General features: G+C 46.3%; 11 non-coding genes across 11 annotated transcripts; all 11 read left to right on the top strand.

Moving 5' to 3' along the window:
* The first annotated feature begins 8,827 nt into the window (after positions 1-8,827).
* On the top strand, positions 8,828-8,969 carry LOC134938878 (small nucleolar RNA SNORA16B/SNORA16A family). Its single transcript, XR_010181324.1, has one exon. It is a non-coding gene; the product is annotated as a small nucleolar RNA SNORA16B/SNORA16A family (small nucleolar RNA).
* Positions 8,970-9,105: 136 nt separating this feature from the next.
* On the top strand, positions 9,106-9,246 carry LOC134938876 (small nucleolar RNA SNORA16B/SNORA16A family). Its single transcript, XR_010181322.1, has one exon. It is a non-coding gene; the product is annotated as a small nucleolar RNA SNORA16B/SNORA16A family (small nucleolar RNA).
* Positions 9,247-10,933: 1,687 nt separating this feature from the next.
* Positions 10,934-11,065, top strand: LOC134938887 (small nucleolar RNA SNORA44). The gene has a single exon (XR_010181331.1). It is a non-coding gene; the product is annotated as a small nucleolar RNA SNORA44 (small nucleolar RNA).
* Positions 11,066-11,243: 178 nt separating this feature from the next.
* Positions 11,244-11,314, top strand: LOC134938907 (small nucleolar RNA SNORD99). The gene has a single exon (XR_010181347.1). It is a non-coding gene; the product is annotated as a small nucleolar RNA SNORD99 (small nucleolar RNA).
* Positions 11,315-12,691: 1,377 nt separating this feature from the next.
* On the top strand, positions 12,692-12,764 carry LOC134938897 (small nucleolar RNA SNORD65). The gene has a single exon (XR_010181339.1). It is a non-coding gene; the product is annotated as a small nucleolar RNA SNORD65 (small nucleolar RNA).
* Positions 12,765-13,001: 237 nt separating this feature from the next.
* On the top strand, positions 13,002-13,072 carry LOC134938884 (small nucleolar RNA SNORD49). The gene has a single exon (XR_010181328.1). It is a non-coding gene; the product is annotated as a small nucleolar RNA SNORD49 (small nucleolar RNA).
* A 919-nt stretch (positions 13,073-13,991) lies between these two features.
* LOC134938875 (small nucleolar RNA SNORA16B/SNORA16A family) lies at positions 13,992-14,132 on the top strand. Its single transcript, XR_010181321.1, has one exon. It is a non-coding gene; the product is annotated as a small nucleolar RNA SNORA16B/SNORA16A family (small nucleolar RNA).
* A 148-nt stretch (positions 14,133-14,280) lies between these two features.
* Positions 14,281-14,420, top strand: LOC134938872 (small nucleolar RNA SNORA16B/SNORA16A family). The gene has a single exon (XR_010181318.1). It is a non-coding gene; the product is annotated as a small nucleolar RNA SNORA16B/SNORA16A family (small nucleolar RNA).
* A 2,235-nt stretch (positions 14,421-16,655) lies between these two features.
* LOC134938906 (small nucleolar RNA SNORD99) lies at positions 16,656-16,726 on the top strand. The gene has a single exon (XR_010181346.1). It is a non-coding gene; the product is annotated as a small nucleolar RNA SNORD99 (small nucleolar RNA).
* A 727-nt stretch (positions 16,727-17,453) lies between these two features.
* On the top strand, positions 17,454-17,526 carry LOC134938898 (small nucleolar RNA SNORD65). The gene has a single exon (XR_010181340.1). It is a non-coding gene; the product is annotated as a small nucleolar RNA SNORD65 (small nucleolar RNA).
* A 222-nt stretch (positions 17,527-17,748) lies between these two features.
* LOC134938885 (small nucleolar RNA SNORD49) lies at positions 17,749-17,819 on the top strand. The gene has a single exon (XR_010181329.1). It is a non-coding gene; the product is annotated as a small nucleolar RNA SNORD49 (small nucleolar RNA).
* The last annotated feature ends 372 nt before the right edge of the window (positions 17,820-18,191 follow it).

Here is an 18,191-nt window from a genome sequence, read left to right as displayed (position 1 = left end):
CGATTACGGACATGTCGTCTACTGTCACTGCATATGATTCTCTCAACATTGAAAGAATGGTGGAGGATTATATGAGTGACCGCATCCAAGTAGGCACGTCACACAGTCCGTACTTATACTGGCAGGAAAAAGAGGCAATTTGGAGGCCCTTGCACAAACTGGCTTTATTCTACCTAAGTTGCCCTCCCACAAGTGTGTACTCCGAAAGAGTGTTTAGTGCCGCCGCTCACCTTGTCAGCAATCGGCGTACGAGGTTACATCCAGAAAATGTGGAGAAGATGATGTTCATTAAAATGAATTATAATCAATTCCTCCGCGGAGACATTGACCAGCAGCAATTGCCTCCACAAAGTACACAGGGAGCTGAGATGGTGGATTCCAGTGGGGACGAATTGATAATCTGTGAGGAGGGGGATGTACACGGTGATATATCGGAGGATGATGATGAGGTGGACATCTTGCCTCTGTAGAGCCAGTTTGTGCAAGGAGAGATTAATTGCTTCTTTTTTTGGGGGGGTCCAAACCAACCCGTCATATCAGTCACAGTCGTGTGGCAGACCCTGTCACTGAAATGATGGGTTGGTTAAAGTGTGCATGTCCTGTTTTGTTTATACAACATAAGGGTGGGTGGGAGGGCCCAAGGACAATTCCATCTTGCACCTCTTTTTTCTTTTATTTTTCTTTGCGTCATGTGCTGTTTGGGGAGGGTTTTTTGGAAGGGCCATCCTGCGTGACACTGCAGTGCCACTCCTAGATGGGCCCGGTGTTTGTGTCGGCCACTAGGGTCGCTTATCTTACTCACACAGTCAGCTACCTCATTGCGCCTCTTTTTTTCTTTGCGTCATGTGCTGTTTGGGGAGGGTTTTTTGGAAGGGACATCCTGCGTGACACTGCAGTGCCACTCCTAGATGGGCCCGGTGTTTGTGTCGGCCACTAGGGTCGCTTATCTTACTCACACAGTCAGCTACCTCATTGCGCCTCTTTTTTTCTTTGCGTCATGTGCTGTTTGGGGAGGGTTTTTTGGAAGGGACATCCTGCGTGACACTGCAGTGCCACTCCTAGATGGGCCCGGTGTTTGTGTCGGCCACTAGGGTCGCTTATCTTACTCACACAGCTACCTCATTGCGCCTCTTTTTTTCTTTGCGTCATGTGCTGTTTGGGGAGGGTTTTTTGGAAGGGACATCCTGCGTGACACTGCAGTGCCACTCCTAGATGGGCCCGGTGTTTGTGTCGGCCACTAGGGTCGCTTATCTTACTCACACAGTCAGCTACCTCATTGCGCCTCTTTTTTTCTTTGCGTCATGTGCTGTTTGGGGAGGGTTTTTTGGAAGGGACATCCTGCGTGACACTGCAGTGCCACTCCTAGATGGGCCCGGTGTTTGTGTCGGCCACTAGGGTCGCTTATCTTACTCACACAGCTACCTCATTGCGCCTCTTTTTTTCTTTGCGTCATGTGCTGTTTGGGGAGGGTTTTTTGGAAGGGACATCCTGCGTGACACTGCAGTGCCACTCCTAGATGGGCCCGGTGTTTGTGTCGGCCACTAGGGTCGCTTATCTTACTCACACAGCGACCTCGGTGCAAATTTTAGGACTAAAAATAATATTGTGAGGTGTGAGGTATTCAGAATAGACTGAAAATGAGTGGAAATTATGGTTTTTGAGGTTAATAATACTTTGGGATCAAAATGACCCCCAAATTCTATGATTTAAGCTGTTTTTTAGGGTTTTTTGAAAAAAACACCCGAATCCAAAACACACCCGAATCCGACAAAAAAAATTCGGTGAGGTTTTGCCAAAACGCGGTCGAACCCAAAACACGGCCGCGGAACCGAACCCAAAACCAAAACACAAAACCCGAAAAATTTCCGGCGCTCATCTCTAGTTAAAACCCTTGATATATTTGAAAGTTTCTATCATGTCCCCCCTTTCCCTTCTCTGCTCCAAACTATACATATTGAGATTTCTTAGTCTTTCTGTGTATGTTTTGTGATGTAGGCCATGCACCATTTTAGTTACCCTTCTTTATTCAGTTTCTAATGTATTAATATCCTTTTGAAGATATGGCCTCCAGAATTGAACACAGTATTCTAGATGAGGCCGTACCAATGACCTATAGAGTGGCATTATTACTTCTTTCTTTCTGCTGCTGATTCCTCTCCCAATGCAGCCAAGCATCTGACTAGCCTTCCTCATTGCTTTGTTACATTGCTTACCTGCCTTTAAGTCATCTGAAATAGTGACTCCTAGATCCCTTTCCTCCTCAGTAGTTTCCAGTATAGTGCCATTAATACTATATTTAGCCTTTGGATTTTTGAGACCCAAGTGCATGATTTTGCATTTTTGGGCATTAAACTCTAATTGCCACACTCTTGACCATTCCTCTAGTCTTCCTAGATCCTCAATCATTTGTTTTACCCAACCTGGTGTGTCTACCCTGTTGCATACCTTTGTGTCATCTGCAAAAAGGCATACTTTCCATTTACCACAACTCTCTGTTTTCTATCCTTCAACCAAGATCTTATCCATTCAATAATCCTAATATCCAATCCCAAACTTTCAAGTTTATTTAGCAGTCTGCGATGTGCAACAGTGTCAAAAGCCTTACTTAAGTCTAGATAAGTTATATCCATGGCTCCACCTTTATCCACCACTTTAGTCACACAGTCAAAAAAGTCAATAAGATTTGTTTGACATGATCTCCCCCCAGTGAATCCATGCTGTTTGGGATCCTGTAAATTGCCAGATTTGAGATAATCTACAACTCTTTATTTTAAGAGTGTTTCTATCAATTTCCCTACTACTGATGTTAGACTCACTTGTCTGTAGTTGTTTGCCTCTTCTTTGCTTCCACTTTTGTGCAGTAGGACTACGTATGCTCTTTTCCAGTCCTCTGGAATTACTCATGTAGCTAATGACTGGTTGAATAATTCTGTCAATGGTGCTACCAGCAACTCTTTAAGTTCTTTTAGTATCCTTGGATGTATCCCATCTGGCCCCATAGATTTGTCCACTTTCAGCTTTGAGAGTTCTGTTAGGACCTTCTACTCTGTAAATGTACTTGTGTAATTTTCCTGAATATCCCTGCAACTTAACTGAGCACTCCCTGAAGATTAACATGGACAAAACCAAACTCATCATCTTTCTCCACTAACAGAGTCTCCACCCCCCCATCTCTCCATCACTACTGACAACACCATCGTCTCCCCTGTTCCCCTACTCTGCCGCTTGGCTCCACTCTCTCCTTCACCCCCACACTTAATCTCTAAACTGATTATCCACTCACTAATCATTTCTCGGCTCGACGACTGCAACCTTCTCCTCACTTGGCTCCCACGTTCCCATCACGCACCACTTTGATCTGTTCTCAACACAGATAGACTCATCTTCCACTCCCGCCGTTCCACATCCACCATCCCCTTCCCGGAATCCTACATTGGTTCCCCTACCTCTGTAGAGTCCTCTTCATACGCCTCACCCTCACATACAGGGCCTTCTCTAACCGCACTGCTCCATACATCACCAGCCTCATGTCATTACATACCCCTTCCCGCACTCTCCTGTCAGCCAATGACCGTCATCTCTCCTCTACCCTGGTTACTGCAACTCACACTCGAATCCAAGATTTTGCCCATGCTGCTCCCTTCACTGAAACGAACTCCCTCACTCTAACAGGCTCTCCTTGACTCTGCATAGCTTCAAAAGCGCACTCAAAACGTACCTGTTCATTAAAGCATACCCTTCCATCACTTAACCTTGTCACCAGGTCACTTACCCCACCCTCCTACCTAAGTAATCTCTACTCACCTACCTCCTGCCCTCAGGTATGTCATCTGTCAGTCTCCCCTAGATTGTAAGCTCCTAGGAGTAGGGTTCTTCTTTCTCTTATTCTTACAGCCCTCTTCTTTAGCACTTCAATGACAGCCTTCACCTACTCAGTGGCCAATTCCTCTCACTTACAGCTGTTTGTCCCTTCCAGTGCTCTACTCCCACTATTCGTGCTGTTACTATTGGAGACAGGTTTAACTCTTCGCTCATTACTCCCTCACTCACCTTGCTTCCTGGCTGTATTGTGTACTGAGAATTGTGGTGCTAGTTATTACCTGTGCTCTGTTTGGGTGTAGTATGTTATGCCGGCGGCCGGGCTCCCGGCGGCCAGCATACTGGCGCTGAAATCCCGACCGCTGGCATACTGACAGCTGGGCTAGCGCAAATGAGTCCCTTGCGGGCACGGTGGCGCGCAACGCTATCTATTCTCTGTAGAAAAAGAGAGGGAGGTGAGAGCGGTTATGGCGCTGTATGGAATTGCCGGGCCTGCCTGGAAGGGGGGGCTGTTAGAGTCCCCTATAGACTCAAAAGAGATAAACAATGGTAGAAAGGTTCGCTCCCCCTTGTTAGTGTGGCGCCCGAAACCTGTGACCACCTATGGCTAGGTGTCAATAACGAATATCAGCAATAAAATTATTAAATTTTACTGAAAAATGACATACACAATACACGATAAAAAACATGTGATAATGTGACTAAAAACATGGACGATACTGGCAGGAAAAAGTCATACCGGTGAAGGCAGATGGAGCCACAGGTGTCAAAGAAGCAAGGTATCCCGGGATATACCCTGCTTAGGCTCCAAGAGGTTAATCCCACCAGCCGTGGATGGAAAGTTGTGGATGTCCGTCAATGATGAAGATGAGCACAGCAGGGCAATGCTGACGCGTTTCGGGACTGTCCTGTCCCTTTTTCCTAGCCATAGGTGGTCACAGGTTTCGGGCGCCACACTAACAAGGGGGAGCAAACCTTTCTACCATTGGCTATCTATTCTCCCTCCAGGGGGTCATGGACCCCCAAGAGGGAGAAAAGCTGTCGGTATGCCGGCGGTCGGGATTCCGGCACCGGTATGCTGGTCGTCGGGAGCCTGGCCGCCGGCATACTGAAGACCACCCCTCTGTATATGTCTTGGTTACTGTAATGTTATGCAATGTCCTGTGTACCCTATGCTGTCCTACTGTTGTTGTATATGCATGGAGCCGTGGACCACTTGTGGCACCATGCAGCACCCGGGACTCAGCAAAGCCTGCCAGAGGCTCCCATTGGCTAGTTTGACAGGAGTCTGGGACGGCCTTAGAAGAAGTGTGATGCCTTATGCTGAGTCCCGGGTTCCCCATGGCACCTGATACACACAGCGCTGCCGATCCCCAGGGTACTAGCAAGTACATATATAACATACATCAGATTGTAAGCTTGCGAGCAGGGCCCTCCTACCTCTATGACTGTTTGTTTTTACCCAGTTTTGGCATCTAATTGTGTCCAGTTGTAAAGTGCAACGGAATTTCCTGCGCTATATAAGAAACTATTAATAAATAAATGTATGTGTATGTGTTCTAAGCCGTTCCCCCCTGCACTATGTGCCCAGGGCTGCAGCCCCCCGCTGATAATAATAAAGTGAGTACTGAGCTCAGTGATTTAAATTTATACAGTGTGGTCACATGCCACCTCGCACCCCAAGCCCGATAAGGGATCCGGTCTTTAGGTCGACAGTAAGTATGTCGACAGGGTTTCTAGGTCGACAGGGTCTTTAGGTCGACATGTTCTAGGTTGACAGGTCAAAAGGTCGACAGGAGTTTTTCACTTTTTTTTCTTTTTTAGAACTTTTTCATACTTTACGATCCACATGGACTACAATTGGGAACGGTAACCTGTGCCGAGCGCAGCGAGACACCTGGCCTGAAGCATGGCGAGCAAACACGGTGCACTAATTGGGGTTCCCGGTCACTGTACGGAGAAAACTACACCAAAAAAAAATATCAAAAACTCATGTCGACCTTTTGACCTAAAGCATGTCGACCTAAAGATCCTGTCGACCTAGCATCCCTGTCGACCAACTTACTGTCGACCAATAGTGGTCGCCTGAAACATGGTCGACCTACTTACTGTCGACCTTACATACCACATCCCCCAATAAAGGTGAGTGCAGCGGATTAATGTTTTTATATATTTTGGTTGATTTATTTTTAGTTACCTTTTTGTGTAAGCTCATTTATTTTAACCTGAATCCGCTGCTTTACTAGTAGTTTTACAGCAGTGACTGTCTTAAGGTGACCATACAATAAGCTCAGGTATTGCATGCAGCATCGCATGCGATATCTCGGCAACTCCCGCTGGCGGTTATATCCCATATGATACATTGTATGCAGTAATTTTGCAAACAATGTTTCGCATGCGATCCCCGTAACTGCTCCAGAATACGATGTATCCTTGGTGCACTGATTGGGGTTCCTGGTCACTTTACAAAGAAAACGACACCCAAAAAATATATAAAAAGCTCATGTCGACCTATGTCAGCATACCCTCCAACATTTTACAGATAAAATCGGTATAAATTAGGGAAAGGGGCGTGACCACGGGGAGAGGGGTGTGTATGGCCACACACCCTTTCCTATACTTTCAATGGAAATCAAAAATCGGTACAGACCATAAAAAAGGTACTGTACCTGCTAAAAAGGTACAGGTGGAGGATATGTGTCATGTGTTGACCTAGTCACTGTTGGTCAATAGTGGTCGACCTAATGACTGTCGACCCTATGATCCACACCAATATATATCTAGTATATAACCAGTAGCGGATCTTGCCACGGGCAAGCAGGATTTTTGCCCAGGGCGCCGCCTTCCAGAGGGCGCTGGCGCCATCCGGAGGGCGCCGCACCATGGCAAGATCCGCTGCTGCTGTGCCCCCCGCTGCCACTGCGAAGGGAAACTAGACTTCGTCGGCTGCCCGTTGTGAAGGGAAACCCGTGGAGAGGACCTTTACTGTAATGATGTGCGGTGCGCGTTGACGTCATCGCGCACCGCACAGCAAAGGTCCTCTCCACGAAGGGAACTAGACGCTTAGCGTCTAGTTTTCCTTCGTGGAGCGGACCTTTGCTGTGCGGTGCGCGATGACGTCATCGCGCACCGCACATCCTACTACAGGGGGCGTAACTGACCACGCCCCCTGTATGAAGCCACGCCCCCTACTGCCGCCCGGCCCGCAGGAAGCCCCGGAACCGCCCTGTATATAACGCTATACGACTTTGTTAACCATCGATGGTTTGAAACATCGTGTGTGGGAATCTGTAATATCGATGGTTTGCGACCATCGATGGTAGTTGAATAACCCAACCGGCACAGACCCTCCCTCTCTCTCACTAGGACGCCGCCATCTATGCTACACGCTTGCAGCTCAGAGGTCCGAAGCCAGCAGTGACGGTAAGAGCGGACCGAGTGTCTGCCGCCGTCCTCTTCCGGGGTCACGGTTCCCCCCTGACACCGGGTCGTCCATGGGAGGGGTCCCGAGGGAGCCATACAGGGCCGATCACGAAGGTTCCTCTGCAACCGGTATCATGGGTGCTGGCTCCCCCGTTGGGCGCCTAACCAGACGCGGGAAGGGGGAGATGGTGAGATGGATGCTCCTGTGTCGCCGCAACTGCAGCATGGGCACAGTACAGCGCCGTGCTCGGCCTCCGGCACAGCCGCAGCGCCATGTGCTCTGTACCGGAAGCGCCATGTGCTCAGTCAGTGCCGTGCACATCAACGCTGGTATTGCTCACGGAGGGGACGCTGCAGCTCGCAGTCACACGTGGATCCATTCCCTGCAGGCGGCTCTACATTTGCCTTATGGGCAACCAGTATGAGGGCGTGTGGCCTGTGCACGCTGTGGGTACAAGGGGCGTTAGCTTTTAGCTGTAGCCACCTGCCTGCTGCCAGCCATGTCTTCCCCTCTTTGTACTGTTTCCCAATACAGTCATATTCCTACGGTTTATAGAAGTAGGGTATGTCCTCATCATACTGCAGAGCCCATTGCACTCTGTTCAGTCTGGTTAAATAACCACTGGGGGAATTCACTTGTTTGAAAAGTCAATTGGCTGTCTGGTGGGGTTGTTTTTTGTTCCCCCCCCCCCTAATAGACGGGGAAAATACACCCAGCCAGGGTCTCAAACAATTGTATCTCCTTTTCTGTGATGGGTTGTCAACGCTGAGTCTCTGGTTTGTCAGCCATGTGCCCAGGCCCCACCTACCTCCTCCACTCTGGCCTGTTAGATATATACAGTATGTAGGGCTTACCTGAGCAACAACTGGGCTGAAGTGTGGGCTACTGGGTCTCTAGTTTAGCTTTATGTTCATTACATCTTACAAATGCTAGTGGTTCTGTGCATGGTAAAGGGCCCTACACACTTGTCGACCTGCCGCTGAGCTGCCCGATGGGGGGGGGGGGGGGAGTTTCTTCACTCCCCTCGTCACCCGGCTCCATCGCAGCGCATGCTAATATGGATGAGATTGTCCATATTGGCCTGCATGCGTAAGCGACAGGGCACCAACGAGTAACGAGCGTGGGGCCGCTCATCATTGCTGCCTACACACCGAACGATATGAACAAGTTCTCGTTCATATCGTTCAGTGTTATCTGCCGTGTAGGGCCCATAACTGCTCTGGGGTTGAGAATTGGGTGAACGGTGTCACTTTTAAGATGTTAAACTACTAAAAAAATGTTACTTATTTTATTGTAGGATGGAGTTGGAGGAAGAGTTGCTACGTTCCGTGAAAGGACATCTTGTTGCTAATTTAGTCACAGGACTTGGCAGTCACAGGACTTGGTAAGAGACATTCTGTGAATAATATACCTGTGCACACTTGGAGGTATACTGTTATGACTACAGTTTTTCTAAACAATACAATATTTTTGTATGTGTGATGCATTGTACCAATAGTTGGATATTAAATGTTTATTTGTTTTGATTTACTACCTCTCATGGTTATTGATTAATGCAGTGCCTACATTAGTTCTGGGTGTGGATAAGGCCCTGATCGAAGCCGGGTTAGAGGATTTTCAGTAACTAGCTCGGTCAAACAGAGGCCGACATAGAGGCTTTTCCTTGACGGTCGCTGCTCCGGCTCCTCTGTGCTGGTGCCCAGCAACATTATGGGGAAATACATAGCGGCACCTCCCCCATGCCATAGTTGTATGTGTAACATCATGTCTCCTGCAGGTCTCGCTCCTGTCTGCCAGCCTCGCCCCCATCGTCATGCTGCAGTAATGGTGAGTGTTCGCTGTCCTGCCTTTAGATCACCAAACACTGCTCTAATCCAAGCTACGATAGCGCTGCCCAGTCGCTGTTGTGGACAGTAGTGAGCCCAGAATGACGCTTTCCTGACGGTCGCTGGTTAGGGTCAGTACTGTACCTGATCTGCAACATTACTGGGGGAACTACACCCACTCCTAGGCTGGCGCTAGCTTCTGTGTAGCTGATGGTCCGTATCTTATATATAATGTGTGGTTTCAGGTCTCTTGCTGTACAGGCGTGACAGCATGGCCTTTATAGCAGCCTGACATGTGACTGAGGTGTAACCTTTGGCTAATGCTGACCCTGCTAGTGAACATCTGTAACTCCATTCTCCTGTAATAATGCTCCTTACATGCCATCTGTTTTGGGGTGGTAAGAGGAATTTAGGGTCCCTGGCAAGAAGCTGTGATATTCTGGTTAGGAGAGCTATGTGCCGTTCCCCTTATCCATGTAGAATCTTTCATGTCATGGGTTAGATTTGACTGCAACACAAGTGAACGCTACATCCATATAGTCACTTCTTCACATGTTATCCCAGTAATCTATTTCAGTGTTGCGATAAAGGACATTCTAAGTTTAGTATGGTGTCTTATAATTCTTAGGTTGATTTTGCATAACTGGAGCATAGGCTTTGATTATATAGCAGTAACTTCTGCGATTTTGTGTGGTGATATATTGTCTAACTCTTCCTCAGGTGTTTATCATCAAACAAGCTTGTGGGCCTATTAAAGGTAAAACATGGAGCTACGTTTATATTCGGAACAGAATTCATGGCTCTGTTAATACATTTTTGGTCTTGACTGAACAGAAAATGCAGCTTTGATGCAGGACATGCAGTGAATTATGCTGCTACGTTTTATGAGCAGATGGTAAGGGCACTCCCAGGATGCCTGTAAATGGGGTGCGTACTGTCTGTATTGGATCTGATATTTGAGCTAAAGAAAGGGGAAACCTACTCCTGCATCATTAAATCTAGAAGGGAATAGTTATATGCCTGTTCATAATCCAAAAGCAGAAGTGTAATACTTTATTATAACTTGTGCACAGTGACGACACGCCTGCATTTAGTCATCTCCAGTTCTTCTAACTTGTGTTGGAATTGTGTGGTCAGTGGGGTAACTTGCTGCACATCTGGTGGATGTGTTCTAAGCTTGTCCCATTGGATCAGAGTCCCTGCTCTCAAGTCGGTCACTAATATCCTCATGCCTGACTATTGCCCTTCTACTCAGATTGATGCTGAGCACGCCTAGCCACTTCCACACATCAGGCATACTATTACTGTAGCTAAATGCCAAACTGCACACTCCTGGCATCTACAGAGCCCCTGTAACTAGCGTCTTCTACATATCACTTGGGAGAGCGTAATGAAAGCATGGTCTCTCTGGTCTGATCGCTTTGACAACTATCCTACATTGAGTATAGTTTAATTTTAAGGGCCCCATACACTAGAATGATAATACCCGATTTCAGCTAATTTAGGGCATTCGGGACGATGTATCGGGCATTTTGGAGGTGTATCCGATGCGCGTTCCCGTGAGGATAGGATCCCCTAGGTCGTTAGTGCTGATGTCTGTTCCCCGCCGGTATGGCTGGAATCGCAAACGATATATCGCATGCATAATGGACCAAATTGTATGGAACCACTCCTAAGAAGCTCCCGGGAGAGTTCAAGGGAAATCTATAACTTCAGCCTCGGACATATCGTTGTAGTGTATGGGGCCCTTTAGGCTATGAATAACAATTGGTTAGTGACATTTTGGGTGAAAGATTAGCTTGTTTAAATCTGACTGCCGCTAGTGTAAGTGTACGGTTTAATCTTGGGTAGAAGTTTCTTGTCACAGCATGTAACCGAGGACTGCAGCTAGCTCCATAGCAGCAGCTTCTCCATTAGCATGCAAGAGAAACGGAGGGGCTTTGACAGCTCGGGTTTTCTGTAGTGTCCGTAGCTGTCACTCAACCCTCCCACAGAAAGCATTTTGTTTTATCACTGGGATTACACCTTATGGGGTTCTGCACGTCTAACACGTTTCTGTTTCACAGATGGAGTTATGTGTGAAGCTAGGAGTCACTCATTGTATTCCAGGTAATGTATTCATTTACTCACACAACTGTTCTTGCTTAGTGATGCCTCCTGACACTGGGAACTCAGCTGGTCAATGATGACTCTATATTGGGAGACTGCTGGATGACTCCTTGCGGATATGGGACTGAGCCCAGCAAGCCCTGCTACCAGTATAGTAGCTAGACTTCCGCTTGTACTAAGCATACCTACGAGCCACAGTTTCTCATGGGACACATAACTTGTTAGTATTGTAGTAACCGCTGACAGCAGTAATACCCCTTTCACACTGCAAAAATAACCCAGTATATTGCAGTGTCGACATGGGTCGCTGTGAAAGGGGCCATGGGTTAATTCCTGGGTCGTCTGACCTGGGAATAAAGCCGTGTTATTCCTGGGTTAAATACCGGGTCAGGTGCAGTGTGAACAGGTTGATTGGGCCTGTTGGGTGTAGTATGGTATGCCGGCGGCCGGGCTCCCAGCATACCGGCGCCAGGATCCTGACCGCTGGCAGACAGTGTGGCGAGCGCAAATGAGCCCCTTGCGGGCTCGCTATGCTGCGGGCATGGTGGCGCGCTAGGTGCGCCATGCAATTTATTCTCCCTCCAGGGGGGGGTCGTGGACCCCCAAGAGGGAGAAAGTGTCGGTATGCTGGCTGTTGAGATTCTGGCGCCAGTATACTGTGCGCCGGGATCCCGACAGCCGGCAAACTGAAGACCACCCGGCCTGTTCACTGCATAGGAAGAGACGGCTCGGAGAGATCTCCTCTCCCGGCTCCACCCCTGATGCCAGCCCTGCCCACGATAGCAACCTGACACGCTATATTGGCAGCCTGAGGTGGCAGTGTCAGGGTCCAATGCTGGGAAGCACCAGTTCCCGGGTAGGACCCGGCATTGCGATGTGAAAGGGGTATTACACTGAGGCTCTCATTCTGTGGGGGTGAATGGTTTGTAAGAATGTGGCCTGTTGTCTTATTGTAGTACTAGGTCTTGGTGTATTTGTGTGTGATGCTCCTAGCAAATGCTGCTTACCATTAGTTTCCAAAATGTCTGCCTCAGTGTGGTTTAACAGGTTGGCAATAATGGTACTTTAAGGGACTTAATCATGTAAGCAGTAACTTTATAAATGAGCTTTTGATCCTGTTCCCCCCTCCTAAAGTGCACTGACTTTCTGACAAAGCTGTCTTTACATCTTTCAGGTGATCATCTGGAACACTTACCTTCAGAAAGCATGGTAAGTCGTGGCACAACCCACCTTCTATAGGTTATGTGCTATTAAAGCCTGTAAGAGAAAGTGTAACTATGGTCTCGCACTAAGGCCCAGGTACTGGATAAAGGCATTATATCTCCATGCTAGTGGCACACAATCTTGAAAAGGCTTTTGCACGGAGCATGAGTATCTCAATATGTACTGCAGCCTGAGAAGACCAGATAATAGTATAACTTCTGTACCGCAAGGGGATGCTGGTGTAAGGTTGTGTGTAGCTGCTCCCTGTTAGGCCTATACAATAATAGTATCTGCAGCTATACATGGAGGTAAATGATGAAGCAGAACCATCAATAGCTGGAATTACCGGCAGAACTTTCCTGTTGAGAACAGGTCTTCTGACTGCATCCATGTTTATCCTGGACAGGTTTATAGTAAGGAAACAAACTGGAACAGAATATTTATTTCCTAACTATTTTTTTTTTATTTTTTTTTCTCTTCTAGGCCCAGACTGATGTCCCTCAGTTGCAAGTCTACATAAGTAAGTATAGGCTTGGGCTAAGTGCACAAAGGTCATCTGCTTTGTGTGGTGTATCTCTGATTTTGTTGAGCAACTTGGGGTGTTCAGTGTCTTTAAGACTGACTATGATGAGACTCTGGAATAGGAAGTGCCGTCAGAGGCGATAACTGATGACGACTTTCCACTCTGACTTGCAGTCTAGTGTTCCCAAGCCATAGCTATTCCTACCTGAATTTAGCATTTGGGAGACTAGTAGTATCTACTTAAATATGGTTGACATTCTGGGAATCTTACAACTTGGACATCACTAACATGGGCACAAACTGCACTTTTAATTGTTTTAACTTCAAACCTGATACTTTCAGCAAAGATGCGCTTATGCCTCGTGAAACATGGTAGGGAGTGACTTATGTTGCTTTGACATCTGGCTTACCCAGTCACTGAGTAGTTTCCATCTGATAGGTGACGGATACCAACTTGAATTTGAGACCTTCAGACGATTCTCTATAAGTTTTATCTCCGTAACGTAGTCTTACCTTTACTGTGGAATACCAAGTAGAGCTAGATACAGCTGTGAGCCCAAATTTCACTAAAATCCAGGAAACCATACATTGCACAGAATGTCAGTCGGGTATTTTCTATTAACATTGATGCTTGGCTGTAATATTTATGCATAAGCAAGTTACTTGCTGTATTAGTTTTATTAACATTGTCTAATGAATTGTAAGTTTGTATGATTTATTCTTCTCTCCACTAGAGGGAGAAATTTCCCAGTATAGTAGGAACCTCAAAGTGGCTAATCTCTTGATAAACCAAGAAATAGTTAGAAAATTTCTACCTTACTATAAAGTATTTATAACACATAACAATGGTTCTTATTTTTATTTTTAAATCGCTGTCATTTCTTTTGCAATGTCCTATAGGAATCTCCTACTGCGCAGAAGCACGTGAGCACCTCCAGTCTTTCTGCACTGTGCTCAGTGACGCTGGCAGCCTGGCTGTAGTCGGTGTCTATCTGGGCCTGTGGCACTTTGCTAGTGATCCGGCAGTGCCTCTCACCAGTGCACCAGGGCAGTGACTAGGTAATTATCAGTCTGTTGCTGGGTGTGGATAAGGCCCTGATCGAAGCCGGGTTAGAGGATTATCCATAAGACCGTAACTAGCTTGGTCAAACAGAGGCCGACATAGAGGCTTTCCCTTGACGGTCGCTGCTCTGTGCTGTTGTCCAGCAACATTGTGGGGAAATACAGCTCTAGCACGGGGGAGGTGCCACTATCTGTAACGTCATGTGTCTCCTGCAGGTTTTCCGACTGCCATCTTCACCCGGCACTACCTACTCGCCCCCATCGTCATGCTGCGGTAACGGTGAGTGTTCGCTATCCTGCCTTTAGATCACCAAACACGGCTCTAATCCAAGCTACGATAGCGCTGCCCAGTCGCTGTTGTGGACAGTAGTGAGCCCAGAATGACGCTTCCCTGACGGTCGCTGGTTAGGGTCAGTACTGTACCTGATCTGCAACATTACTGGGGAACTACATCCACGCCTAGGCTGGCGCTAGTTGCTGTGTAGCTGATAGTCCCTATTTTATATATGTGTGGTCTCGGGTCTGTCTCGCTGTACAGACGTGACAGCATGGCCTTCACAGCAGCCTATGTGCCTGAGGTGTAACCATTGGCTAATGCTAGTGGACAGCTGTAATTCCATTCTCCTGTAATAATGCTCCTTACATGCCATCTGATTTGGGGTGGTAAGAATAATTGGAATTGAGTAATTGAAGCTGTAATCTTCTGGTGAGGGAGAAGGGAGCTATAAACCTTTCCCCTTTATTCTTGCGGCATCTCTTCAGTTGCGACTTTGTTAATTATGTTTGGCTGCAACACAACTGAATGCTACATCCATATAGCAACATCTTCATGTGTTATCCAAGTAATAAACGTCTGAGCATAAAGGGCATTCTAAGTTTAGAATGGTGTGTAACTTATAATTCACATGGTTGCTTTTGCGTAACTGGAGCAAAGGCTTGAAGTATATAGTGGTAACATCTGTGATTTAGTATTGTGGCTTATTTTATTCTTTTTCCTCAGGTGTTTAACATCAAACAAGACTGGGCCTATCAAAGGTAAAACATGGAGCTACATGTGCACTGTCAGAACATAAATGATGGACTTGGGGTGCTGACTGAACAAGAAAATGCATCTTAATGCAGGGGTCGACTAATTCTTGTAAAATCTAGTAGCCAATTGAAACATTTTAGGACCTGGCTTCTATGCCTGCCCAAAACATATATGAACTTATATAGACTGCCTCACATGCCCCTCTGCCACCCCCCTCCCACCATATTTTATTAAAGTAATATAGCAGGAGGAGCAGTGTACAGCTTCCCCAGGGGACACACTTCCACCCTGGTCAGCAGTGCTGCAGTTGCCTGGGGGTCACTACTCCTCCATGCTAGTATCACTGCAGCTACTATTACCATTTACTGTACCATTACTACAGCCCTGTCACTCCCCTCCCATCTACCTTCTTACAGGGAGAATATGGTGTAAATCAATGTGGCTTGCACAGTCTGCGCCATATACTGCCCACTCCTGTAACTACCAAAAGGAGCACTTTGTAACTTTTATCTTTTCAATTTAACTTTTTCATGTTTTCAACAGTACCTGATTCTGGTAAAATCTGGATGCCAGGACTAAAATATTAGTACCAGGATTTGTCGAGCCCTGCCTTACTGTATGACGGATGCAATGTATGGTGGTGTAAAAGCGATAGGCTATTTTGCTGCATGTTGTGCCCAGATTTACTAGCATAGGCATGAACAGATGGTAAGGGTATTCCCAGGATGCAAGTAAATGGGGTGTGTAATGTCTATTGTGCTGATATTTGAACTACACACAAGTAACTACTCCTGTATCATTAAATCTAGAAGGGAATAGTTACATGCCTATTCATAATTAAAGCAGAAACAGAATACATTATTATAACCGGTACACTGAGACTCACCGGCCCCGGAGATGTCAAAGACCTGCCACTAACCCAGGTCCGGCCTGCAGTGTGAATGGGGTTTCAAGCCGCTGTGACACTGTTTCAGTGTTCAGCTACCCAGCTCTGGCTTTCTATATTGCCCATAGTTGTCACTCAACCCTCCCACAGAAAGTGTTTAGTTTGATCACTGGGATTACACCTTATCTTAACTTGAGTCACTCCTTGTATCCCAGGTAAAGAATACCTTACATAACTTTCCCATATGAATATAGAACACTGTAGGCCTGTAACATAGTATACACCTATTTAATAGTCATGGACTATAGTGACCACTTGAGTGCATGAGGCTGAGCTGTAATGGAGGCCTCCATCCACAACTGAATGTGTTGCTGTTGAACTTCTTACATTGGGTACAATTTGCCAGATCCAGCAGGCTCTCCTTAATGGATATGGTCCTACTCTGCAATGATTGCTGGCAGCCAGTATAAAGCGGTCTGTGTGCTCATGCAGTTATGGATTTCCAATATGTAGGTGACTGGGCGGGATGCCCCTTCCCAGGCAGATGTGAGGCGGCGATATCACTTGGTGTCAGTAATCTGGGTCACCCTGATGTGTTATGCTGCCCAAGGCTGTAATCTAATCACCTATGGAGTGTAATTAAGTATGAATTCAGTGTGTCCATTTGTTTTTGCACTTAAGCTGCTCCATTTTATATAGTCTAAATGCTTGAGGGTTGTTAATGTCTATATTGGTTCACACACAACTGCTCAGACTTCTGATACTGGGAACTCTGCTGGTCAATGATGACTCTATATTGGGAGACTGCTGGATGACTCCTTGCGGATATGGGACTGAGCCCAGCAAGCGCTTCTACCAGAATAGTAGTTAGACCTTTCACTTGTACTATGGAGACCTACGAGCCACAGTTGCTCATGGGACAAACGACTTGTTAGTCTTGTAGTAACAGCTGACTGATCACTTACACTGAGGCACTCATTCTGTGTGGGTGAATGGTTTGAGAATGTGGCCTGTTGTCTTATTGTAGTACTAGGTCTTGGTGTATGAATATTTATTGTGATTAAATGACTGCCTCACTGTGAGTCGAACAAGTTGGCATTAAGAGATGTAAGCAGTTACTTTTATTAAAAAAAACTAAAAAAAAAATAGCTTTTCATCCTGTACCCCCCCCCCCCCCCCCCCCCTCCCCTCCTGAAGTGCAGGGAGTTCTGACAAAGCTGCCTTTACATCTTTCAGGGGAATTTCTGGAACGCTTGCATTCAGAAAGCAAGGTGAGTCTTGGGACAGCCAACCTTCTACATGTTATGTGCTATTAAATAAAGTCTGTAAGAGAGGAAGTGTAACTATGGTCTCACACTAAGGCCCAGGTACTGGCTAAAGGCTTATCTCCATGCTAGTGGCACATTATCTTGAAAAGGCTTTTGTGCAGAGCAGGAGTATCTCCATATATAATGCAGCCTGAGACCAGATAAAATTATAATTCCCTACTGTAAGAGGATGCTGGTGTAAGGTTGTGTGACCTTCCCTGTAAGGTCCTATACAATAATAGTATCTGCAGCTGTACATGGAGGTGAATGATGAAGCAGAACCATCAATAGCTGGAATTACCGGCAGAACTTTTCTGTTGATAACAGGTCTTCTGACTGCATCCATGTTTATACTGGACAGGTTTATAGTAAAACAAATTGGAACAGAAAATATTTATTTCCTGACACTTTTCTCTTCTAGGCCCAGACTGATGTCCTTCAGTTGCAAGTCTACATAAGTAAGTATAGTGCTTGGGCTAAGTGCACAAAGGTCATCTGCTTTTATGTAGGGTATTTTTGGTTTTGTTGAGCCACTTGGTGCGTTCGGTGTCTAAGACTGTGACCATGATGAGAATCTGGAATAGGAAGTGCCGTCAGATGCGATAACGGATGACAACTTTCCACTCTGACTTGCAGTCTAATATTTTTGAACTTGCTAGAACATAAAAAGGAACAACTGTTACTCAAAGTATATAATGTGTGGATGGTATGGACAAGACAGCACCCATAGACACAGGGATAATGATGGTGGTGCCAGGTTCATTTAAAAATGTAAGAACACGCACTTAAAAAAACAAAACACAGTTTTATTTATTGCAATGTAGAATAACATGGTCCATAGAAAAGGTCAGTAGCAACAACCATCCCAGTTGCGGTGTGTGTTTAAAACCAAATGTGGTCTTCACCTAATTAAGAGCAGTTGTGGTGATCTATGAAGCCATAGTTATATGTACATGAATTTTGCTTTTGGAAGACTTCTTTTCGATTTGGTTGACATTCTGGG

The sequence above is a fragment of the Pseudophryne corroboree genome, chromosome 6 (genome assembly GCF_028390025.1).
Source record: "Pseudophryne corroboree isolate aPseCor3 chromosome 6, aPseCor3.hap2, whole genome shotgun sequence".
Taxonomy (NCBI): domain Eukaryota; kingdom Metazoa; phylum Chordata; class Amphibia; order Anura; family Myobatrachidae; genus Pseudophryne; species Pseudophryne corroboree.
This window is presented reverse-complemented; position numbering and strand designations above follow the sequence as displayed.